Source organism: Phalangium opilio, unplaced genomic scaffold (assembly GCF_054372755.1).
Source record: "Phalangium opilio isolate 3A_F unplaced genomic scaffold, DU_Popi_V2 ptg000390l_1, whole genome shotgun sequence".
Lineage (NCBI taxonomy): Eukaryota > Metazoa > Arthropoda > Arachnida > Opiliones > Phalangiidae > Phalangium > Phalangium opilio.
In genome coordinates this window covers 5,975,714-6,001,189 of record NW_028324234.1, presented here as the reverse complement: position 1 = coordinate 6,001,189, position 25,476 = coordinate 5,975,714, and the positions used below count along the sequence as shown (strand labels likewise).

Below are 25,476 nucleotides of genomic sequence, written 5' to 3'. Positions count from 1 at the left end.
CGGATGGGCTCGAACCACCAACCTTTCGGTTAACAGCCGAACGCGCTAGCCATTGCGCCACGGACGCCCAAAAATTAAATGGTTGTCAGGTATTGTTGAAAAGATACGACTTTTCACGCTACATCTGAGACCCCACAAATCCTCTCTCGTTTGGGCTCGAACCACCAACCTTTCGGTTAACAGCTGAACGCACTAACCATTGCGCCACGGAAGCCCAAAAATTAAATGGTCGTCAGGTATTGTAGAAAAACTTTGGCTATTTACGTTACATTTGAGATCCAAAAACACCGCTCCCGGGTGGGCTCGAACCACCAAGCTATTGGTTAACAGCCGAACGCGCTAACCATTGAGCCACGAAAGATCAGAAAATAAATGGTTATCACGTATTATGGAAAAAGTTTGACTTTTCACGCTACATCTGAGACCTCACAGCACCTCTCCCGGGTGGGCTCGAACCACCAACCTTTCGATTAACAGCTGAACGCGCTAACCATTGCGCCACGGAAGCCCAAAAATTAAATGCTCGTCAGGTATTGTGGAAAAACTCTCACATTTTACGTTACATCTGAGACGTCACAACACCGCTCCCGGGAGGGCTCGAACCACCAACCTTTCGGTTAACAGCTGAACGCGCTGACCATTGCGCCACTGAAGCCCAAAAATTAAATTTTCGTCAGGTATTGAGGTAAAACTTTGACTTTTTACTTCACATCCGAGACATCACAACACCGCTCCCGGATGGGCTAGAACCTCCAACCTATAGGTTAACAGCCGAACGCGCTAACCATTGAGCCACGGAAGCTCAGAAATTAAATGGTTGTCAGGTATTGTTGAAAAGTTACGACTTTTCAAGCTACATCTGAGACCCCACAAAACCTCTCTCGTTTTGGCTCGAACCACCAACCTTTCGGTTAACAGCTGAACGCGCTGACCATTGCGCCACTGAAGCCCAAAAATTAAATGTTCGTCAGGTATTGTGGAAAAACTCCGACATTTTACGTTACATCTGAGACGTCACAACACTTCTCCCGGATGGGCTCGAACCACCAACCTATTGGTTAATAGCCGAACGCGCTAACCATTGCGCCACGGAAGCCCAAAATTTAAATGGTCGTCAGGTGCTGTGGAAAAACTATGACATTTTACGTTACATCTGAGACCTCACAACACCGCTCCCGGATGGGCTCGAACCACCAACCTATTGGTTATCAGCCGAACGCGCTAACCATTGAGCCACGGAAGCTCAGTAATTAATTGGTTGTCAGGTATTGTGGAGAAACTCAGACTTTTTACATTATATCTGAGACCCCACAAAACGCTCCCGGAGGGGCTCGAACCACCAACCTTTTGAATAACAGCTGAGCGCACTAACCATTGCGCCACGGAAGCCCAAAAATTAAATGTTCGTCAGGTATTGTGGAAAAACTCTGACTTTTCACGTTACATCTGAGACACCACAAAACGCTCCCGGATGGGCTCGAACCACCAAACTTTCGGTTCGTCAGTTATTGTGGAAAACGTTTGACTTTTTACGTTACATCTGAGACCTCACAACACCGCTCCCAGATGGGCTCGAACCACCAACCTATTGGTTATCAGCCGAACGCGCTAACCATTGAGCCACGGAAGCTCAGTAATTAATTGGTTGTCAGGTATTGTGGAGAAACTCTGACTTTTTACATTATATCTGAGACCCCACAAAACGCTCCCGGAGGGGCTCGAACCACCAACCTTTTGAATAACAGCTGAGCGCACTAACCATTGCGCCAAGGAAGCCCAAAAATTAAATGTTCGTCAGGTATTGTGGAAAAACTCTGACTTTTCACGTTACATCTGAGACACCACAAAACGCTCCCGGATGGGCTCGAACCACCAAACTTTCGGTTCGTCAGTTATTGTGGAAAACGTTTGACTTTTAACGTTACAACTGAGACCTCACAACACCGCTCCCAGATGGGCTCGAACCACCAACCTATTGGTTAACAGCCGAACGCGCTAACCATTGAGCCACGGAAGTTCAGAAATTAAATGTTTTTCCCGTATTGTGAAAAAGTTTTGACTTTTTACGCTACATCTGAGACCCCAAAACACCTCTCCTGGTTGGGCTCGAAACACCAACCTTTCGGTTAACTGCTGAACGCGCTAACCATTGCGCCACGGAAGCCCAAATATTAAATGGTCGTCAGGTATTGTGGAAAACCCTCGACTTTTTACGTCACATCTGAGACATCACAACACCGCTCCCGGGTACGCTCGAACCACCAACCTTTTGAATAACAGTTGAGCACGCTAACCATTGCGCCACGGAAGCCCAAAAATTAAATGTTCGTCAGGTATTGTGGAAAAACTCTGACTTTTTACGTCACATCTGAGACCTCACAACACCGCTCCCGGATGGGCACGAACCACCAACCTTTCGGTTCATAGCCGAACGCGCTAACCAATGCGCCACGGAAACCCAAAAATTCAATCGTCGTCAGGTATTGTGGAAAAACTTTGGTTTTTACGTTACATTACAGATCCCACAACACCGCTCCCGGGTGGGCTCGAACCACCAACCTTTCGATTAACAGCTGGACGCGCTAATTATTGCGCCACGGAAGCCCAAAAATGAAATGTTCGTCAGGTATTGTGGAAAAACTCTGACATTTTACGTAACATCTGAGACGTCACAACACCGCTCCCGGATGGGCTCGAACCACCAACCTCTCGGTTAACAGCCGAACGCGCTAACCATTGCGCCACGGACGCCCAAAAATGAAATGTTCGTCAGGTATTGAGGTAAAACTTAGGCTATTTACGTTACATTTGAGATCCCAAAACACCGCTCCCGGGTGGGCTCGAACCACCAACCTATTGGTTAAAAGCCGAACGCGCTAACAATTGAGCCACGGAAGCTCAGAAAATAAATGGTTATCACGTATTATGGAAAAAGTTTGACTTTTCACGCTACATCTGAGACCTCACAACACCGCTCCCGGATGGGCTCGAACCACCAACCTTTCGATTAACAGCCGAACGCGCTAACCATTCGCCACGGACGCCCAAAAATTAAATGGTCGTCAGGTATTGTGGAAAAACTCTGACATTTTACGTTACATCTGAGACGTCACAACACCTCTCCCGGATGAGCTCGAACCACCAACCTATTGGTTAACAGCCGAACGCGCTAACCATTTTGCCACTGAAGCCCAAAAATTAAATTTTCGTCAGGTATTGAGGTAAAACTTTGACTTTTTACTTCACATCTGAGACCTCACAACACCGCTCCCGGATGGGCTCGAACCACCAACCTTTCGATTAACAGCTGAACGCGCTAACCATTGCGCCACTGAAGCCCAAAAATTAAATGCTCGTCAAGTATTGTGGAAAAACTCTGACATTTTACGTTACATCTGAGACGTCACAACACCGCTCCCGGGAGGGCTCGAACCAGTGATGGGCGCTCTCATCTCCTATTCATAATTTTGAGTAATTTATGAGTATAGGAGAGGGCTTTTTTGAGCTTGTGATATTAGCAGGAGAGGAGAGGTACTAAAATTTGAAATTGGAAGTGAGTTTGAGATGAGAGGTGGTTTTTCAACCTCCACGAGTAACTTTTGTGGTGAGATATTTTATTTTCAAAACTCGAAGAGATAACCTAGTGTTGAGAGCAATTTTTTTGGATCATGAGGAGAGTAGTTGGATGTGAGATATGATTTTTCGGTAGTCCATGAGTGGAGTGATAGGTGAGAGGCTGTTAAAAGGGCAATTTTTTTCTTGAAGTGAGTGTATGATATAAGTTTTTGGTTTTCCATGGAATGAGTGGTTGATATGAAATAGGTTTTTTAATGTGCTATGAAATGAGTGGTTGATGAGAAGTTCTTATACTCGATGAAAGGAGTGGTTGACGAGATGTCGTTATACTTGATGATAGAAGTGCTTGGTGAGATACTGGATGAAAGTAGTGGTTGATGGGAGACTTATTTTGGGCAGTAGGTAAAAAATACTACAACTGATAAATAGAAAAGAGAAACTTTGCACCGCCTGAAATTTAAATGAGTTACTTTCAAAGGCAAAACCCTACTATCTCAACCATAATAAAGATTTATTTAATTATGTTGTGGCTGTCAGTTTTTCAGCTAAACGGAAATTACGCGATAACGTGTTTTGAGTTTGTACTTTTGATAAATTTTGACATTATCTTTGAAGCGACTTATGTTATTTATAGGGGTTCAAAGAATTTAAAACACGCGTTAATAAGATAAGCCTTAGTATTCTAAGAGAGCGGTAGATTACCGACTACTGGTATTGAAGCTAGATTACCGTTGGACGCGCAACGCCCTAATACGTTTTCTTTCCAATGATTCTAAACAATTTTAAATAATATTAAGACTGAATTAGAAGATATTAATAAAAACTGCCTTTGTAGACAAAAAAGGGAAAGTGTAAAAGATAAGTATAGAAAATTAATTGCCTGAAGTACAGATATTCAAATTTTCCTTTTCGAGGAAATGATTATAAATCATCAATTATCTGAAAAAATTCTTATTATAGTTTTTTCACCTAAAATTTCATTTGCCCAAAAAATTTAAGCACAGTATTTTTCTAGTAGTTCTAGAAAATAAGTCACCTTCAAGAATTGTTTAAGGGATGCAATGTTATACATTATACTTTGCTTATAGAAGATTCAAATACTCAGATATCTGAAAAAAATGTAGCTTGATCAGATTAAAGTTTTATATTATAAAATTGGAAATATTGATACGGTATATATATCAGTTTAAATTTTAAAATTGGAAATATTACTAAGCGGAAAATAACATAGGCATTTTCATTGTGATTTCACTATTAGTGTCTAAAAAATCTGTAGATTGATCGTGATATCTTGAGAGCTACACAACACGTAAATTTTTAAAACTTCGAAAACTTTACAATAAACGAAAAGTTTTTCTGTCCATTTTATTCTCCTTATAGGGCCGAATTCTCAACCTAATTGTAAATGTTTGAGAGAAAATAAAATGCAAATTATGCATATCTTCCATGTTAAATTATATTTACCGAAGTAAATTTGGTGAACTAAATTAAGATAAGAATTTTATCAAATAATTGATGTTTTATAATCATGTTTTCAAAATGGAAAATTTGAATATCTGTTACTTCAGGCAATTAATTTTCTACACTTATCTTTTACACTTTCCCGTCTTTGACAAAAATGACATTTTTTATTAGTAATGTTTGACTTCACCTCTTTTAATTCTGCCTTTCATTATTTTTTTATCTGATTAGCTTTGATTAAACTCTATTAGAGGCTCAGTGAGAACAAGCACTTTGTGCCTTATTTTATAGCATAAGTGCATAAACGAAAAACAAAAAGTATACTTCATTGAAGCTTGCTCGAGCCATGTAATATAATAAAACACCCTTTTACAATAAGATAAGTGCTAATTTAAAAATGAGATGAGCGCTAAAAATAAAATGAAGTGAGAATAAAGAAATAGTTTTGAGTTCAAAACTAAGACTTCATGAGTGTTTAAATGAGATGAGTGAAAAATACCAGATGACATTGCAGGTGCTTAAAATGAGATGATAGGCAAAACGCAGGATAAACTCACCGAGAGATATATCTACTAGAAAGAAAACTGAAAGGAGAGGAGGAGAGGAGAGCCGAACTAAGGCTCTGATTTGAGGGCTGCCATGAAATGAGAGAAAATGTATATTACGGAAAGGAGAGGACCCAAAAATGAGTTTCAATAACACTGACGAACAGTAGTGCGCTTGATATTTGGTTCCAATTTATAAAATAAAAGAGGTGAGCCATAGAGGAGAGGTTTCTATAGAAAAGCGCCATTTTGATCACGTGAGATGAGATGGAATTGTATTTGAATTTGATAAAATAAGGAGAGGAGAGGTTTAAAAATATTTCACCATCTTATGAGATGGGAGAGGAGAGCGGCGCTTTGGTCAATATTTGAAAAAAGGTGTGAGTGGGAGAGGGAAGAAAAATATTAAAAATGCCCATCACTGGCTCGAACCACCAACCTATTGGTTAACAGCCGAACGCTCTAACCATTGAGCCACGGAAGCCCAAAAATTAAATGTTCGTCAGGTATTGTGGAAAAACTCTGACGTTTTACGTTACACTTCTCCCGGATGGGCTCGAACCACCAACCTATTGCGAACATTTAATTTTTGGGCTTGCGTGGCGCAATGGTTAGCGCGTTCAGCTGTTAATCGAAAGGTTGGTGGTTCGAGCCCACCCGGGAGAGGTGTTGTTGGGTCTCATATGTAGCGTAAAAAGTCAAAACTTTTCCACAATACGTGATAACCATTTATTTTCTGATCTTTCGTGGCTCAATGGTTAGCGCGTTCGGCTGTTAACCAATAGCTTGGTGGTTCGAGCCCACCCGGGAGCGGTGTTTTTGGATCTCAAATGTAACGTAAATAGCCAATGTTTTTCCACAATACCTGACGACCATTTAATTTTTGGGCGTCCGTGGCGCAATGGTTAGCGCGTTCAGCTGTTAACCGAAAGGTTGGTGGTTCGAGCCCAAAAGAGAGGTTTTGTGGGGTCTCAGATGTAGCGTGAAAAGTCGTAACTTTTCAACAAAACCTGACAACCATTTAATTTTTGGGCGTCCGTGGCGCAATGGCTAGCGCGTTCGGCTGTTAACCGAAAGGTTGGTGGTTCGAGCCCATCCGGGAGCGGTGTTGTGACGTCTCAGATGTTACGTAAAATGTCAGAGTTTTTCCACAATACCTGACGAACATTTAATTTTTGGCCTTCCGTGGCGCAATAATTAGCGCGTCGAGCACTTAATCGAAAGGTTGGTGGTTCGAGCCCACCCGGAAGAGGTGTTGTGGGGTCTCAGATGTAGCGTTAAAAGTCAAACCTTTTCCACAATACGTGACAACCATTTAATTTCTGATCTTCCGTGGCTCAATGGTTAGCGCGTTCGGCTGTTAACCAATAGCTTGGTGGTTCGAGCCCACCCGGGAGCGGTGTTTTTGGATCTCAAATGTAACGTAAATAGCCAAAGTTTTTCCACAATACCTGACGACCATTTAATTTTTGGGCGTCCGTGGCGCAATGGTTAGCGCGTTCAGCTGTTAACCGAAAGGTTGGTGGTTCGAGCCCAAAAGAGAGGTTTTGTGGGGTCTCAGATGTAGCGTGAAAAGTCGTAACTTTTCAACAAAACCTGACAACCATTTAATTTTTGGGCGTCCGTGGCGCAATGGCTAGCGCGTTCGGCTGTTAACCGAAAGGTTGGTGGTTCGAGCCCATCCGGGAGCGGTGTTGTGACGTCTCAGATGTTACGTAAAATGTCAGAGTTTTTCCACAATACCTGACGAACATTTAATTTTTGGCCTTCCGTGGCGCAATAATTAGCGCGTCGAGCACTTAATCGAAAGGTTGGTGGTTCGAGCCCACCCGGAAGAGGTGTTGTGGGGTCTCAGATGTAGCGTTAAAAGTCAAAACTTTTCCACAATACGTGACAACCATTTAATTTCTGATCTTCCGTGGCTCAATGGTTAGCGCGTTCGGCTGTTAACCAATAGGTTGGTGGTTCGAGCCCACCCGGGAGCGGTGTTTTTGGATCTCAAATGTAACGTAAATAGCCAAAGTTTTTCCACAATACCTGACGACCATTTAATTTTTGGGCGTCCGTGGCGAATGGTTAGCGCGTTCGGCTGTTAACCGAAAGGTTGGTGGTTCGAGCCCATCCGGGAGCGGTGTTGTGAGGTCTCAGATGTGAAGTAAAAAGACAAGGTTTTACCTCAATACCTGACGAAAATTTAATTTTTGGGCTTCAGTGGCGCAATGGTCAGCGCGTTCAGCTGTTAACCGAAAGGTTGGTGGTTCGAGCCCTCCCGGGAGCGGTGTTGTGACGTCTCAGATGTAACGTAAAATGTCAGAGTTTTTCCACAATACCTGACGAGCATTTAATTTTTGGGCTTCCGTGGCGCAATGGTTAGCGCGTTCAGCTGTTAATCGAAAGGTTGGTATTCGAGCCCACCCGGGAGAGGTGTTGTGAGGTCTCAGATGAAGCGTGAAAAGTCAAACTTTTTCCATAATACGTGATAACCATTTATTTTCTGATCTTTCGTGGCTCAATGGTTAGCGCGTTCGGCTGTTAACCAATAGCTTGGTGGTTCGAGCCCACCCGGGAGCGGTGTTTTTGGATCTCAAATGTAACGTAAATAGCCAAAGTTTTTCCGCAATACCTGACTACCATTTTTTTGGGCGTCCGTGGCGCAATGGTTAGCGCGTCTGCTGTTAACCGAAAGGTTGGTGGTTCGAGCCCATCCGGGAGCGGTGTTGTGAGGCCTCAGATGTGAAGTAAAAAGTCAAAGTTTTACCTCAATACCTGACGAAAGTTTAATTTTTGGGCTTCAGTGGCGCAATGGTTAGCGCGTTCGGCTATAAACCAATAGGTTGGTGGTTCGAGCCCATCCGGGAGAAGTGTTGTGACGTCTCAGATGTAACGTAAAATGTCGGAGTTTTTCCACAATACCTGACGAACATTTAATTTTTGGGCTTCAGTGGCGCAATGGTCAGCGCGTTCAGCTGTTAACCGAAAGGTTGGTGGTTCGAGCCCAAACGAGAGAGGTTTTGTGGGGTCTCAGATGTAGCGTGAAAAGTCGTAAATTTTCAACAATACCTGACAACCATTTAATTTTTGGGCGTCCGTGGCGCAATGGCTAGCGCGTTCGGCTGTTAACCGAAAGGTTGGTGGTTCGAGCCCATCCGGGAGCGGTGTTGTGACGTCTCAGATGTTACGTAAAATGTCAGAGTTTTTCCACAATACCTGACGAACATTTAATTTTTGGGCTTCCGTGGCGCAGTAATTAGCGCGTCCAGCTCTTAATCGAAAGGTTGGTGGTTTGAGCCCACCCAGAAGAGGTGTTGTGGGGTCTCAGATGTAGCGTTAAAAGTCAAAACTTTTCCACAATACGTGACAACCATTTAATTTCTGATCTTCCGTGGCTCAATGGTTAGCGCGTTCGGCTGTTAACCAATAGGTTGGTGGTTCGAGCCCACCCGGGAGCGGTGTTTTTGGATCTCAAATGTAACGTAAATAGCCAAAGTTTTTCCACAATACCTGACGACCATTTAATTTTTGGGCGTCCGTGGCGCAATGGTTAGCGCGTTCAGCTGTTAACCGAAAGGTTGGTGGTTCGAGCCCAAAAGAGAGGTTTTGTGGGGTCTCAGATGTAGCGTGAAAAGTCGTAACTTTTCAACAAAACCTGACAACCATTTAATTTTCGGGCGTCCGTGGCGCAATGGCTAGCGCGTTCGGCTGTTAACCGAAAGGTTGGTGGTTCGAGCCCATCCGGGAGCGGTGTTGTGACGTCTCAGATGTTACGTAAAATGTCAGAGTTTTTCCACAATACCTGACGAACATTTAATTTTTGGCCTTCCGTGGCGCAATAATTAGCGCGTCGAGCACTTAATCGAAAGGTTGGTGGTTCGAGCCCACCCGGAAGAGGTGTTGTGGGGTCTCAGATGTAGCGTTAAAAGTCAAAACTTTTCCACAATACGTGACAACCATTTAATTTCTGATCTTCCGTGGCTCAATGGTTAGCGCGTTCGGCTGTTAACCAATAGGTTGGTGGTTCGAGCCCACCCGGGAGCGGTGTTTTTGGATCTCAAATGTAACGTAAATAGCCAAAGTTTTTCCACAATACCTGACGACCATTTAATTTTTGGGCGTCCGTGGCGAATGGTTAGCGCGTTCGGCTGTTAACCGAAAGGTTGGTGGTTCGAGCCCATCCGGGAGCGGTGTTGTGAGGTCTCAGATGTGAAGTAAAAAGACAAGGTTTTACCTCAATACCTGACGAAAATTTAATTTTTGGGCTTCAGTGGCGCAATGGTCAGCGCGTTCAGCTGTTAACCGAAAGGTTGGTGGTTCGAGCCCTCCCGGGAGCGGTGTTGTGACGTCTCAGATGTAACGTAAAATGTCAGAGTTTTTCCACAATACCTGACGAGCATTTAATTTTTGGGCTTCCGTGGCGCAATGGTTAGCGCGTTCAGCTGTTAATCGAAAGGTTGGTATTCGAGCCCACCCGGGAGAGGTGTTGTGAGGTCTCAGATGAAGCGTGAAAAGTCAAACTTTTTCCATAATACGTGATAACCATTTATTTTCTGATCTTTCGTGGCTCAATGGTTAGCGCGTTCGGCTGTTAACCAATAGCTTGGTGGTTCGAGCCCACCCGGGAGCGGTGTTTTTGGATCTCAAATGTAACGTAAATAGCCAAAGTTTTTCCGCAATACCTGACTACCATTTTTTTGGGCGTCCGTGGCGCAATGGTTAGCGCGTCTGCTGTTAACCGAAAGGTTGGTGGTTCGAGCCCATCCGGGAGCGGTGTTGTGAGGCCTCAGATGTGAAGTAAAAAGTCAAAGTTTTACCTCAATACCTGACGAAAGTTTAATTTTTGGGCTTCAGTGGCGCAATGGTTAGCGCGTTCGGCTATAAACCAATAGGTTGGTGGTTCGAGCCCATCCGGGAGAAGTGTTGTGACGTCTCAGATGTAACGTAAAATGTCGGAGTTTTTCCACAATACCTGACGAACATTTAATTTTTGGGCTTCAGTGGCGCAATGGTCAGCGCGTTCAGCTGTTAACCGAAAGGTTGGTGGTTCGAGCCCAAACGAGAGAGGTTTTGTGGGGTCTCAGATGTAGCGTGAAAAGTCGTAAATTTTCAACAATACCTGACAACCATTTAATTTTTGGGCGTCCGTGGCGCAATGGCTAGCGCGTTCGGCTGTTAACCGAAAGGTTGATGGTTCGAGCCCATCCGGGAGCGGTGTTGTGACGTCTCAGATGTTACGTAAAATGTCAGAGTTTTTCCACAATACCTGACGAACATTTAATTTTTGGGCTTCCGTGGCGCAGTAATTAGCGCGTCCAGCTCTTAATCGAAAGGTTGGTGGTTTGAGCCCACCCAGAAGAGGTGTTGTGGGGTCTCAGATGTAGCGTTAAAAGTCAAAACTTTTCCACAATACGTGACAACCATTTAATTTCTGATCTTCCGTGGCTCAATGGTTAGCGCGTTCGGCTGTTAACCAATAGGTTGGTGGTTCGAGCCCACCCGGGAGCGGTGTTTTTGGATCTCAAAAGTAACGTAAATAGCCAAAGTTTTTCCACAATACCTGACGACCATTTAATTTTTGGGCGTCCGTGGCGAATGGTTAGCGCGTTCGGCTGTTAACCGAAAGGTTGGTGGTTCGAGCCCATCCGGGAGCGGTGTTGTGAGGCCTCAGATGTGAAGTAAAAAGTCAAAGTTTATCCATAATACGTGATAACCATTTATTTTCTGATCTTTCGTGGCTCAATGGTTAGCGCGTTCGGCTGTTAACCAATAGCTTGGTGGTTCGAGCCCACCCGGGAGCGGTGTTGTGACGTCTCAGATGTAACGTAAAATGTGAGAGTTTTTCCACAATACCTGACGAGCATTTAATTTTTGGGCTTCCGTGGCGCAATGGTTAGCGCGTTCAGCTGTTAATCGAAAGGTTGGTGTTTCGTGCCCAACCAGCAGAGGTGTTTTGGGGTCTCATATGTAGCGTAAAAAGTAAAAACTTTTCCACAATACGTGATAACCATTTATTTTCTGATCTTTCGTGGCTCAATGGTTAGCGCGTTCGGCTGTTAACCAATAGCTTGGTGGTTCGAGCCCACCCGGGAGCGGTGTTTTTGGATCTCAAATGTAACGTAAATAGCCAAAGTTTTTCCACAATACCTGACGACCATTTAATTTTTGGGCGTCCGTGGCGCAATGGTTAGCGCGTTCAGCTGTTAACCGAAAGGTTGGTGGTTCGAGCCCAAAAGAGAGGTTTTGTGGGGTCTCAGATGTAGCGTGAAAAGTCGTAACTTTTAAACAAAACCTGACAACCAATTAATTTTTGGGCGTCCGTGGCGCAATGGCTAGCGCGTTCGGCTGTTAACCGAAAGGTTGGTGGTTCGAGCCCATCCGGGAGCGGTGTTGTGACGTCTCAGATGTTACGTAAAATGTCAGAGTTTTTCCACAATACCTGACGAACATTTAATTTTTGGCCTTCCGTGGCGCAATAATTAGCGCGTCGAGCACTTAATCGAAAGGTTGGTGGTTCGAGCCCACCCGGAAGAGGTGTTGTGGGGTCTCAGATGTAGCGTTAAAAGTCAAAACTTTTCCACAATACGTGACAACCATTTAATTTCTGATCTTCCGTGGCTCAATGGTTAGCGCGTTCGGCTGTTAACCAATAGGTTGGTGGTTCGAGCCCACCCGGGAGCGGTGTTTTTGGATCTCAAATGTAACGTAAATAGCCAAAGTTTTTCCACAATACCTGACGACCATTTAATTTTTGGGCGTCCGTGGCGAATAGTTAGCGCGTTCGGCTGTTAACCGAAAGGTTGGTGGTTCGAGCCCATCCGGGAGCGGTGTTGTGAGGTCTCAGATGTGAAGTAAAAAGACAAGGTTTTACCTCAATACCTGACGAAAATTTAATTTTTGGGCTTTAGTGGCGCAATGGTCAGCGCGTTCAGCTGTTAACCGAAAGGTTGGTGGTTCGAGCCCTCCCGGGAGCGGTGTTGTGACATCTCAGATGTAACGTAAAATGTCAGAGTTTTTCCACAATACCTGACGAGCATTTAATTTTTGGGCTTCCGTGGCGCAATGGTTAGCGCGTTCAGCTGTTAATCGAAAGGTTGGTATTCGAGCCCACCCGGGAGAGGTGTTGTGAGGTCTCAGATGAAGCGTGAAAAGTCAAACTTTTTCCATAATACGTGATAACCATTTATTTTCTGATCTTTCGTGGCTCAATGGTTAGCGCGTTCGGCTGTTAACCAATAGCTTGGTGGTTCGAGCCCACCCGGGAGCGGTGTTTTTGGATCTCAAATGTAACGTAAATAGCCAAAGTTTTTCCGCAATACCTGACTACCATTTTTTTTGGGCGTCCATGGCGCAATGGTTAGCGCGTTCGGCTGTTAACCGAAAGGTTGGTGGTTCGAGCCCATCCGGGAGCGGTGTTGTGAGGCCTCAGATGTGAAGTAAAAAGTCAAAGTTTATCCATAATACGTGATAACCATTTATTTTCTGATCTTTCGTGGCTCAATGGTTAGCGCGTTCGGCTGTTAACCAATAGCTTGGTGGTTCGAGCCCACCCGGGAGCGGTGTTGTGACGTCTCAGATGTAACGTAAAATGTGAGAGTTTTTCCACAATACCTGACGAGCATTTAATTTTTGGGCTTCCGTGGCGCAATGGTTAGCGCGTTCAGCTGTTAATCGAAAGGTTGGTGTTTCGAGCCCAACCAGGAGAGGTGTTTTGGGGTCTCATATGTAGCGTAAAAAGTAAAAACTTTTCCACAATACGTGATAACCATTTATTTTCTGATCTTTCGTGGCTCAATGGTTAGCGCGTTCGGCTGTTAACCAATAGCTTGGTGGTTCGAGCCCACCCGGGAGCGGTGTTTTTGGATCTCAAATGTAACGTAAATAGCCAAAGTTTTTCCACAATACCTGACGACCATTTAATTTTTGGGCGTCCGTGGCGCAATGGTTAGCGCGTTCAGCTGTTAACCGAAAGGTTGGTGGTTCGAGCCCAAAAGAGAGGTTTTGTGGGGTCTCAGATGTAGCGTGAAAAGTCGTAACTTTTCAACAAAACCTGACAACCATTTAATTTTTGGGCGTCCGTGGCGCAATGGCTAGCGCGTTCGGCTGTTAACCGAAAGGTTGGTGGTTCGAGCCCATCCGGGAGCGGTGTTGTGACGTCTCAGATGTTACGTAAAATGTCAGAGTTTTTCCACAATACCTGACGAACATTTAATTTTTGGCCTTCCGTGGCGCAATAATTAGCGCGTCGAGCACTTAATCGAAAGGTTGGTGGTTCGAGCCCACCCGGAAGAGGTGTTGTGGGGTCTCAGATGTAGCGTTAAAAGTCAAAACTTTTCCACAATACGTGACAACCATTTAATTTCTGATCTTCCGTGGCTCAATGGTTAGCGCGTTCGGCTGTTAACCAATAGGTTGGTGGTTCGAGCCCACCCGGGAGCGGTGTTTTTGGATCTCAAATGTAACGTAAATAGCCAAAGTTTTTCCACAATACCTGACGACCATTTAATTTTTGGGCGTCCGTGGCGAATAGTTAGCGCGTTCGGCTGTTAACCGAAGGGTTGGTGGTTCGAGCCCATCCGGGAGCGGTGTTGTGAGGTCTCAGATGTGAAGTAAAAAGACAAGGTTTTACCTCAATACCTGACGAAAATTTAATTTTTGGGCTTTAGTGGCGCAATGGTCAGCGCGTTCAGCTGTTAACCGAAAGGTTGGTGGTTCGAGCCCTCCCGGGAGCGGTGTTGTGACATCTCAGATGTAACGTAAAATGTCAGAGTTTTTCCACAATACCTGACGAGCATTTAATTTTTGGGCTTCCGTGGCGCAATGGTTAGCGCGTTCAGCTGTTAATCGAAAGGTTGGTATTCGAGCCCACCCGGGAGAGGTGTTGTGAGGTCTCAGATGAAGCGTGAAAAGTCAAACTTTTTCCATAATACGTGATAACCATTTATTTTCTGATCTTTCGTGGCTCAATGGTTAGCGCGTTCGGCTGTTAACCAATAGCTTGGTGGTTCGAGCCCACCCGGTAGCGGTGTTTTTGGATCTCAAATGTAACGTAAATAGCCAAAGTTTTTCCGCAATACCTGACTACCATTTTTTTTGGGCGTCCATGGCGCAATGGTTAGCGCGTTCGGCTGTTAACCGAAAGGTTGGTGGTTCGAGCCCATCCGGGAGCGGTGTTGTGAGGCCTCAGATGTGAAGTAAAAAGTCAAAGTTTATCCATAATACGTGATAACCATTTATTTTCTGATCTTTCGTGGCTCAATGGTTAGCGCGTTCGGCTGTTAACCAATAGCTTGGTGGTTCGAGCCCACCCGGGAGCGGTGTTGTGACGTCTCAGATGTAACGTAAAATGTGAGAGTTTTTCCACAATACCTGACGAGCATTTAATTTTTGGGCTTCCGTGGCGCAATGGTTAGCGCGTTCAGCTGTTAATCGAAAGGTTAGTGTTTCGAGCCCAACCAGGAGAGGTGTTTTGGGGTCTCATATGTAGCGTAAAAAGTAAAAACTTTTCCACAATACGTGATAACCATTTATTTTCTGATCTTTCGTGGCTCAATGGTTAGCGCGTTCGGCTGTTAACCAATAGCTTGGTGGTTCGAGCCCACCCGGGAGCGGTGTTTTTGGATCTCAAATGTAACGTAAATAGCCAAAGTTTTTCCACAATACCTGACGACCATTTAATTTTTGGGCGTCCGTGGCGCAATGGTTAGCGCGTTCAGCTGTTAACCGAAAGGTTGGTGGTTCGAGCCCAAAAGAGGTTTTGTGGGGTCTCAGATGTAGCGTGAAAAGTCGTAACTTTTCAACAAAACCTGACAACCATTTAATTTTTGGGCGTCCGTGGCGCAATGGCTAGCGCGTTCGGCTGTTAACCGAAAGGTTGGTGGTTCGAGCCCATCCGGGAGCGGTGTTGTGACGTCTCAGATGTTACGTAAAATGTCAGAGTTTTTCCACAATACCTGACGAACATTTAATTTTTGGCCTTCCGTGGCGCAATAATTAGCGCGTCGAGCACTTAATCGAAAGGTTGGTGGTTCGAGCCCACCCGGAAGAGGTGTTGTGGGGTCTCAGATGTAGCGTTAAAAGTCAAAACTTTTCCATAATACGTGATAACCATTTATTTTCTGATCTTTCGTGGCTCAATGGTTAGCGCGTTCGGCTGTTAACCAATAGCTTGGTGGTTCGAGCCCACCCGGGAGCGGTGTTTTTGGATCTCAAATGTAACGTAAATAGCCAAAGTTTTTCCGCAATACCTGACTACCATTTTTTTTGGGCGTCCATGGCGCAATGGTTAGCGCGTTCGGCTGTTAACCGAAAGGTTGGTGGTTCGAGCCCATCCGGGAGCGGTGTTGTGAGGCCTCAGATGTGAAGTAAAAAGTCAAAGTTTTACCTCAATACCTGACGAAAATTTAATTTTTGGGCTTCAGTGGCGCAATGGTTAGCGCGTTCGGCTATAAACCAATAGGTTGGTGGTTCGAGCCCATCCGGGAGAAGTGTTGTGACGTCTCAGATGTAACGTAAAATGTCGGAGTTTTTCCACAATACCTGACGAACATTTAATTTTTGGGCTTCAGTGGCGCAATGGTCAGCGCGTTCAGCTGTTAACCGAAAGGTTGGTGGTTCGAGCCCAAACGAGAGAGGTTTTGTGGGGTCTCAGATGTAGCGTGAAAAGTCGTAAATTTTCAACAATACCTGACAACCATTTAATTTTTGGGCGTCCGTGGCGCAATGGCTAGCGCGTTCGGCTGTTAACCGAAAGGTTGGTGGTTCGAGCCCATCCGGGAGCGGTGTTGTGACGTCTCAGATGTTACGTAAAATGTCAGAGTTTTTCCACAATACCTGACGAACATTTAATTTTTGGGCTTCCGTGGCGCAGTAATTAGCGCGTCCAGCTCTTAATCGAAAGGTTGGTGGTTTGAGCCCACCCAGAAGAGGTGTTGTGGGGTCTCAGATGTAGCGTTAAAAGTCAAAACTTTTCCACAATACGTGACAACCATTTAATTTCTGATCTTCCGTGGGTCAATGGTTAGCGCGTTCGGCTGTTAACCAATAGGTTGGTGGTTCGAGCCCACCCGGGAGCGGTGTTTTTGGATCTCAAATGTAACGTAAATAGCCAAAGTTTTTCCACAATACCTGACGACCATTTAATTTTTGGGCGTCCGTGGCGAATGGTTAGCGCGTTCGGCTGTTAACCGAAAGGTTGGTGGTTCGAGCCCATCCGGGAGCGGTGTTGTGAGGCCTCAGATGTGAAGTAAAAAGTCAAAGTTTTACCTCAATACCTGACGAAAATTTAATTTTTGGGCTTCAGTGGCGCAATGGTTAGCGCGTTCGGCTATAAACCAATAGGTTGGTGGTTCGAGCCCATCCGGGAGAAGTGTTGTGACGTCTCAGATGTAACGTAAAATGTCGGAGTTTTTCCACAATACCTGACGAACATTTAATTTTTGGGCTTCAGTGGCGCAATGGTCAGCGCGTTCAGCTGTTAACCGAAAGGTTGGTGGTTCGAGCCCAAACGAGAGAGGTTTTGTGGGGTCTCAGATGTAGCTTGAAAAGTCGTAACTTTTCATCAATACCTGACAACCATTTAATTTCTGAGCTTCCGTGGCTCAATGGTTAGCGCGTTCGGCTGTTAACCTATAGGTTGGAGGTTCTAGCCCATCCGGGAGCGGTGTTGTGATGTCTCAGATGTAACGTAAAATGTCAGAGTTTTTCCACAATACCTGACGAACATTTAATTTTTGGGCTTCCGTGGCGCAATGGTTAGCGCGTTCAGCTGTTAATCGAAAGGTTGGTGGTTCGTGCCCACCCGGAAGAGGTGTTGTGGGGTCTCAGATGTAGCGTAAAAAGTCAAAACTTTTCCACAATACGTGACAACCATTTAATTTCTGAGCTTCCGTGGCTCAATGGTTAGCGCGTTCGGCTGTCAATCGAAAGGTTGGTGGTTCGATCCCATCCTGGAGCGGTGTTGTGAGGTCTCGGATGTGAAGTAAAAAGTCATAGTTTTACCTCAATACCTGACGAAAATTTAATTTTTGGGCTTCAGTGGCGCAATGGTCAGCGCGTTCAGCTGTTAACCGAAAGGTTGGTGGTTCGAGCCCTCCCGGGAGCGGTGTTGTGACGTCTCAGATGTAACGTAAAATGTGAGAGTTTTTCCACAATACCTGACGAGCATTTAATTTTTGGGCTTCCGTGGCGCAATTTTTAGCGCGTTCATCTGTTAATCGAAAGGTTGGTGGTTCGAGCCCACCCGGGAGAGGTGTTGTGAGGTCTCAGATGTAGCGTGAAAAGTCAAACTTTTTCCATAATACGTGATAACCATTTATTTTCTGATCTTTCGTGGCTCAATGGTTAGCGCGTTCGGCTGTTAACCAATAGCTTGGTGGTTCGAGCCCACCCGGGAGCGGTGTTTTTGGATCTCAAATGTAACGTAAATAGCCAAAGTTTTTCTACAATACCTGACGACCATTTAATTTTTGGGCTTCCGTGGCGCAATGGTTAGTGCGTTCAGCTGTTAACCGAAAGGTTGGTGGTTCGAGCCCAAACGAGAGAGGATTTGTGGGGTCTCAGATGTAGCGTGAAAAGTCGTAACTTTTCAACAATACCTGACAACCATTTAATTTTTGGGCGTCCGTGGCGCAATGGCTAGCGCGTTCGGCTGTTAACCGAAAGGTTGGTGGTTCGAGCCCATCCGGGAGCGGTGTTGTGACGTCTCAGATGTTACGTAAAATGTCAGAGTTTTTCCACAATACCTGACGAACATTTAATTTTTGGGCTTCCGTGGCGCAGTAATTAGCGCGTCCAGCTCTTAATCGAAAGGTTGGTGGTTTGAGCCCACCCAAAAGAGGTGTTGTGGGGTCTGAGATGTAGCGTTAAAAGTCAAAACTTTTCCACAATACGTGACAACCATTTAATTTCTGATCTTCCGTGGCTCAATGGTTAGCGCGTTCGGCTGTTAACCAATAGGTTGGTGGTTCGAGCCCGCCCGGAAGAGGTGTTGTGGGGTCTCAGATGTAGCGTAAAAAGTCAAAACTTTTCCACAATACGTGACAACCATTTAATTTCTGAGCTTCCGTGGCTCAATGGTTAGCGCGTTCGGCTGTCAATCGAAAGGTTGGTGGTTCGAGCCCATCCGGGAGCGGTGTTGTGAGGTCTCGGATGTGAAGTAAAAAGTCAAAGTTTTACCTCAATACCTGACGAAAATTTAATTTTTGGGCTTCAGTGGCGCAATGGTTAGCGCGTTCAGCTGTTAACCGAAAGGTTGGTGGTTCGAGCCCATCCGGGAGAAGTGTTGTGACGTCTCAGATGTAACGTAAAATGTCAGAGTTTTTCCACAATACCTGACGACCATTTAATTTTTGGGCGTCCGTGGCGAATGGTTAGCGCATTCGGCTGTTAACCGAAAGGTTGGTGGTTCGAGCCCATCCGGGAGCGGTGTTGTGAGGCCTCAGATGTGAAGGAAAAAGTCAAAGTTTTACCTCAATACCTGACGAAAATTTAATTTTTGGGCTTCAGTGGCGCAATGGTTAGCGCGTTCGGCTATTAACCAATAGGTTGGTGGTTCGAGCCCATCCGGGAGAAGTGTTGTGACGTCTCAGATGTAACGTAAAATGTCAGAGTTTTTCCACAATACCTGACGAACATTTAATTTTTGGGCTTCAGTGGCGCAATGGTCAGCGCGTTCAGCTGTTAATCGAAAGGTTGGTGGTTCGAGCCCACCCGGAAGAGGTGTTGTGGGGTCTCAGATGTAGCGTAAAAAGTCAAAACTTTTCCACAATACGTGACAACCATTTAATTTCTGAGCTTCCGTGGCTCAATGGTTAGCGCGTTCGGCTGTCAATCGAAAGGTTGGTGGTTCGAGCCCAAACGAGAGAGGTTTTGTGGGGTCTCAGATGTAGCGTGAAAAGTCGTAACTTTTCAACAATACCTGACAACCATTTAATTTCTGAGATTCCGTGGCTCAATGGTTAGCGCGTTCGGCTGTTAACCAATAGGTTGGTGGTTCTAGCCCATCCGGGAGCGGTGTTGTGATGTCTCAGATGTAACGTAAAATGTCAGAGTTTTTCCACAATACCTGACGAACATTTAATTTTTGGGCTTCCGTGGCGCAATGGTTAGCGCGTTCAGCTGTTGATCGAAAGGTTGGTGCTTCGAGCCCACCCGGAAGAGGTGATGTGGGGTCTCAGATGTAGCGTAAAAAGTCAAAACTTTTCCACAATACGTGACAACCATTTAATTTCTGAGCTTCCGTGGCTCAATGGTTAGCGCGTTCGGCTGTTAATCGAAAGGTTGGTGGTTCGAGCCCATCCGGGAGCGGTGTTGTGAGGTCTCGGATGTGAAGTAAAAAGTCAAAGTTTTACCTCAATACCTGACGAGCATTTCTTTTTGGGCTTCCGTGGCGCAATGGTTAGCGCGTTCATCTGTTAATCGAAAGGTTGGTGGTTCGAGCCCACCCGGGAGAGGTGTTGTGAGGTCTCAGATGTAGCGTGAAAAGTCAAACTTATTCCATAATACGTGATAACCATTTATTTTCTGATCTTTCGTGGCTCAATGGTTAGCGCGTTCGGCTGTTAACCATTAGCTTGGTGGTTCGAGCCCACCTGGGAGCGGTGTTTTTGGATCTCAAATGTAACGTAAATAGCCAAAGTTTTTCCACAATACCTGACGACCATTTAATTTTTGGGCTTCCGTGGCGCAATGGTTAGCGCGTTCAGCTGTTAACCGAAAGGTTGGTGGTTCGAGCCCAAAAGAGAGGTTTTGTGGGGTCTCAGATGTAGCGTGAAAAGTCGTAACTTTTCAACAAAACCTGACAACCATTTAATTTTTGGGCGTCCGTGGCGCAATGGCTAGCGCGTTCGGCTGTTAACCGAAAGGTTGGTGGTTCGAGCCCATCCGGGAGCGGTGCTGTGACGTCTCAGATGTTACGTAAAATGTCAGAGTTTTTCCACAGTACCTGACGAACATTTAATTTTTGGCCTTCCGTGGCGCAATAATTAGCGCGTCGAGCACTTAATCGAAAGGTTGGTGGTTCGAGCCCACCGGAAGAGGTGTTGTGGGTTCTCAGATGTAGCGTTAAAAGTCAAAACTTTTCCACAATACGTGACAACCATTTAATTTCTGATCTTCCGTGGCTCAATGGTTAGCGCGTTCGGCTGTTAACCAATAGGTTGGTGGTTCGAGCCCACCCGGGAGCGGTGTTTTTGGATCTCAAATGTAACGTAAAAAGCCAAAGTTTTTCCACAATACCTGACGACCATTTAATTTTTGGGCGTCCGTGGCGAATGGTTAGCGCGTTCGGCTGTTAACCGAAAGGTTGGTGGTTCGAGCCCATCCGGGAGCGGTGTTGTGAGGTCTCAGATGTGAAGTAAAAAGACAAGGTTTTACCTCAATACCTGACGAAAATTTAATTTTTGGGCTTCAGTGGCGCAATGGTCAGCGCGTTCAGCTGTTAACCGAAAGGTTGGTGGTTCGAGCCCTCCCGGGAGCGGTGTTGTGACGTCTCAGATGTAACGTAAAATGTCAGAGTTTTCCACAATACCTGACGAGCATTTAATTTTTGGGCTTCCGTGGCGCAATGGTTAGCGCGTTCAGCTGTTAATCGAAAGGTTGGTATTCGAGCCCACCCGGGAGAGGTGTTGTGAGGTCTCAGATGAAGCGTGAAAAGTCAAACTTTTTCCATAATACGTGATAACCATTTATTTTCTGATCTTTCGTGGCTCAATGGTTAGCGCGTTCGGCTGTTAACCAATAGCTTGGTGGTTCGAGCCCACCCGGGAGCGGTGTTTTTGGATCTCAAATGTAACGTAAATAGCCAAAGTTTTTCCGCAATACCTGACGACCATTTAATTTTTGGGCTTCCGTGGCGCAATGGTTAGCGCGTTCAGCTGTTAACCGAAAGGTTGGTGGTTCGAGCCCAAAAGAGAGGTTTTGTGGGGTCTCAGATGTAGCGTGAAAAGTCGTAACTTTTCAACAAAACCTGACAACCATTTAATTTTTGGGCGTCCGTGGCGCAATGGCTAGCGCGTTCGGCTGTTAACCGAAAGGTTGGTGGTTCGAGCCCATCCGGGAGCGGTGTTGTGACGTCTCAGTTGTTACGTAAAATGTCAGAGTTTTTCCACAATACCTGACGAACATTTAATTTTTGGCCTTCCGTGGCGCAATAATTAGCGCGTCGAGCACTTAATCGAAAGGTTGGTGGTTCGAGCCCACCGGAAGAGGTGTTGTGGGGTCTCAGATGTAGCGTTAAAAGTCAAAACTTTTCCACAATACGTGACAACCATTTAATTTCTGATCTTCCGTGGCTCAATGGTTAGCGCGTTCGGCTGTTAACCAATAGGTTGTTGGTTCGAGCCCACCCGGGAGCGGTGTTTTTGGATCTCAAATGTAACGTAAATAGCCAAAGTTTTTCCACAATACCTGACGACCATTTAATTTTTGGGCGTCCGTGGCGAATGGTTAGCGCGTTCGGCTGTTAACCGAAAGGTTGGTGGTTCGAGCCCATCCGGGAGCGGTGTTGTGAGGTCTCAGATGTGAAGTAAAAAGACAAGGTTTTACCTCAATACCTGACGAAAATTTAATTTTTGGGCTTCAGTGGCGCAATGGTCAGCGCGTTCAGCTGTTAACCGAAAGGTTGGTGGTTCGAGCCCTCCCGGGAGCGGTGTTGTGACGTCTCAGATGTAACGTAAAATGTCAGAGTTTTTCCACAATACCTGACGAGCATTTAATTTTTGGGCTTCCGTGGCGCAATGGTTAGCGCGTTCAGCTGTTAATCGAAAGGTTGGTATTCGAGCCCACCCGGGAGAGGTGTTGTGAGGTCTCAGATGAAGCGTGAAAAGTCAAACTTTTTCCATAATACGTGATAACCATTTATTTTCTGATCTTTCGTGGCTCAATGGTTAGCGCGTTCGGCTGTTAACCAATAGCTTGGTGGTTCGAGCCCACCCGGGAGCGGTGTTTTTGGATCTCAAATGTAACGTAAATAGCCAAAGTTTTTCCGCAATACCTGACGACCATTTTTTTTGGGCGTCCGTGGCGCAATGGTTAGCGCGTTCGGCTGTTAACCGAAAGGTTGGTGGTTGGAGCCCATCCGGGAGCGGTGTTGTGAGGTCTAGGATGTGAAGTAAAAAGTCAAAGTTTTACCTCAATACCTGACGAAAATTTAATTTTTGGGCTTCAGTGGCGCAATGGTCAGCGCGTTCAGCTGTTAACCGAAAGGTTGGTGGTTCGAGCCCTCCCGGGAGCGGTGTTGTGACGTCTCAGATGTAACGTAAAATGTCAGAGTTTTTCCACAATACCTGACGAGCATTTAATTTTTGGGCTTCCGTGGCGCAATGGTTAGCGCGTTCAGCTGTTAATCGAAAGGTTGGTATTCGAGCCCACCCGGGAGAGGTGTTGTGAGGTCTCAGATGAAGCGTGAAAAGTCAAACTTTTTCCATAATACGTGATAACCATTTATTTTCTGATCTTTCGTGGCTCAATGGTTAGCGCGTTCGGCTGTTAACCAATAGCTTGGTGGTTCGAGTCCACCCGGGAGCGGTGTTTTTGGATCTCAAATGTAACGTAAATAGCCAAAGTTTTTCCGCAATACCTGACGACCATTTTTTTGGGCGTCCGTGGCGCAATGGTTAGCGCGTTCGGCTGTTAACCGAAAGGTTGGTGGTTGGAGCCCATCCGGGAGCGGTGTTGTGAGGTCTAGGATGTGAAGTAAAAAGTCAAAGTTTTACCTCAATACCTGACGAAAATTTAATTTTTGGGCTTCAGTGGCGCAATGGTCAGCGCGTTCAGCTGTTAACCGAAAGGTTGGTGGTTCGAGCCCTCCCGGGAGCGGTGTTGTGACGTCTCAGATGTAACGTAAAATGTCGGAGTTTTTCCACAATACCTGACGAACATTTAATTTTTGGCCTTCCGTGGCGCAATAATTAGCGCGTCGAGCACTTAATCGAAAGGTTGGTGGTTCGAGCCCACCGGAAGAGGTGTTGTGGGGTCTCAGATGTAGCGTTAAAAGTCAAAACTTTTCCACAATACGTGACAACCATTTAATTTCTGATCTTCCGTGGCTCAATGGTTAGCGAGTTCGGCTGTTAACCAATAGGTTGGTGGTTCGAGCCCACCCGGGAGCGGTGTTTTTGGATCTCAAATGTAACGTAAATAGCCAAAGTTTTTCCACAATACCTGACGACCATTTAATTTTTGGGCGTCCGTGGCGAATGGTTAGCGCGTTCGGCTGTTAACCGAAAGGTTGGTGGTTCGAGCCCATCCGGGAGCGGTGTTGTGAGGTCTCAGATGTGAAGTAAAAAGACAAGGTTTTACCTCAATACCTGACGAAAATTTAATTTTTGGGCTTCAGTGGCGCAATGGTCAGCGCGTTCAGCTGTTAACCGAAAGGTTGGTGGTTCGAGCCCTCCCGGGAGCGGTGTTGTGACGTCTCAGATGTAACGTAAAATGTCGGAGTTTTTCCACAATACCTGACGAACATTTAATTTTTGGCCTTCCGTGGCGCAATAATTAGCGCGTCGAGCACTTAATCGAAAGGTTGGTGGTTCGAGCCCACCGGAAGAGGTGTTGTGGGGTCTCAGATGTAGCGTTAAAAGTCAAAACTTTTCCACAATACGTGACAACCATTTAATTTCTGATCTTCCGTGGCTCAATGGTTAGCGCGTTCGGCTGTTAACCAATAGGTTGGTGGTTCGAGCCCACCCGGGAGCGGTGTTTTTGGATCTCAAATGTAACGTAAATAGCCAAAGTTTTTCCACAATACCTGACGACCATTTAATTTTTGGGCGTCCGTGGCGAATGGTTAGCGCGTTCGGCTGTAAACCGAAAGGTTGGTGGTTCGAGACCATCCGGGAGCGGTGTTGTGAGGTCTCAGATGTGAAGTAAAAAGACAAGGTTTTACCTCAATACCTGACGAAAATTTAATTTTTGGGCTTCAGTGGCGCAATGGTCAGCGCGTTCAGCTGTTAACCGAAAGGTTGGTGGTTCGAGCCCTCCCGGGAGCGGTGTTGTGACGTCTCAGATGTAACGTAAAATGTCAGAGTTTTTCCACAATACCTGACGAGCATTTAATTTTTGGGCTTCCGTGGCGCAATGGTTAGCGCGTTCAGCTGTTAATCGAAAGGTTGGTATTCGAGCCCACCCGGGAGAGGTGTTGTGAGGTCTCAGATGAAGCGTGAAAAGTCAAACTTTTTCCATAATACGTGATAACCATTTATTTTCTGATCTTTCGTGGCTCAATGGTTAGCGCGTTCGGCTGTTAACCAATAGCTTGGTGGTTCGAGCCCACCCAGGAGCGGTGTTTTTGGATCTCAAATGTAACGTAAATAGCCAAAGTTTTTCCGCAATACCTGACGACCATTTTTTTTTGGGCGTCCGTGGCGCAATGGCTAGCGCGTTCGGCTGTTAACCGAAAGGTTGGTGGTTCGAGCCCATCCGGGAGCGGTGTTGTGAGGCCTCAGATGTGAAGTAAAAAGTCAAAGTTTTACCTCAATACCTGACGAAAATTTAATTTTTGGGCTTCAGTGGCGCAATGGTTAGCGCGTTCGGCTATTAACCAATAGGTTGGTGGTTCGAGCCCATCCGGGAGAAGTGTTCTGACGTCTCAGATGTAACGTAAAATGTCGGAGTTTTTCCACAATACCTGACGAACATTTAATTTTTGGGCTTCAGTGGCGCAATGGTCAGCGCGTTCAGCTGTTAACCGAAAGGTTGGTGGTTCGAGCCCAAACGAGAGAGGTTTTGTGGGGTCTCAGATGTAGCTTGAAAAGTCGAAACTTTTCAACAATACCTGACAACCATTTAATTTCTGAGCTTCAGTGGCTCAATGGTTAGCGCGTTCGGCTGTTAACCAATAGGTTGGAGGTTCTAGCCCATCCGGGAGAAGTGTTGTGACGTCTCAGATGTAACGTAAAATGTC

General features: G+C 45.7%; 5 non-coding genes across 5 annotated transcripts; 2 read left to right on the top strand and 3 right to left on the bottom strand.

Moving 5' to 3' along the window:
• Positions 1–1,023: 1,023 nt before the first annotated feature.
• Positions 1,024–1,096, bottom strand: TRNAN-AUU (transfer RNA asparagine (anticodon AUU)). Its single transcript has one exon. It is a non-coding gene; the product is annotated as a tRNA-Asn (tRNA).
• A 74-nt stretch (positions 1,097–1,170) lies between these two features.
• Positions 1,171–1,243, bottom strand: TRNAI-GAU (transfer RNA isoleucine (anticodon GAU)). The gene has a single exon. It is a non-coding gene; the product is annotated as a tRNA-Ile (tRNA).
• Positions 1,244–2,385: 1,142 nt separating this feature from the next.
• On the bottom strand, positions 2,386–2,458 carry TRNAH-AUG (transfer RNA histidin (anticodon AUG)). The gene has a single exon. It is a non-coding gene; the product is annotated as a tRNA-His (tRNA).
• Positions 2,459–17,456: 14,998 nt separating this feature from the next.
• TRNAD-GUC (transfer RNA aspartic acid (anticodon GUC)) lies at positions 17,457–17,529 on the top strand. The gene has a single exon. It is a non-coding gene; the product is annotated as a tRNA-Asp (tRNA).
• Positions 17,530–18,632: 1,103 nt separating this feature from the next.
• On the top strand, positions 18,633–18,705 carry TRNAD-GUC (transfer RNA aspartic acid (anticodon GUC)). Its single transcript has one exon. It is a non-coding gene; the product is annotated as a tRNA-Asp (tRNA).
• The last annotated feature ends 6,771 nt before the right edge of the window (positions 18,706–25,476 follow it).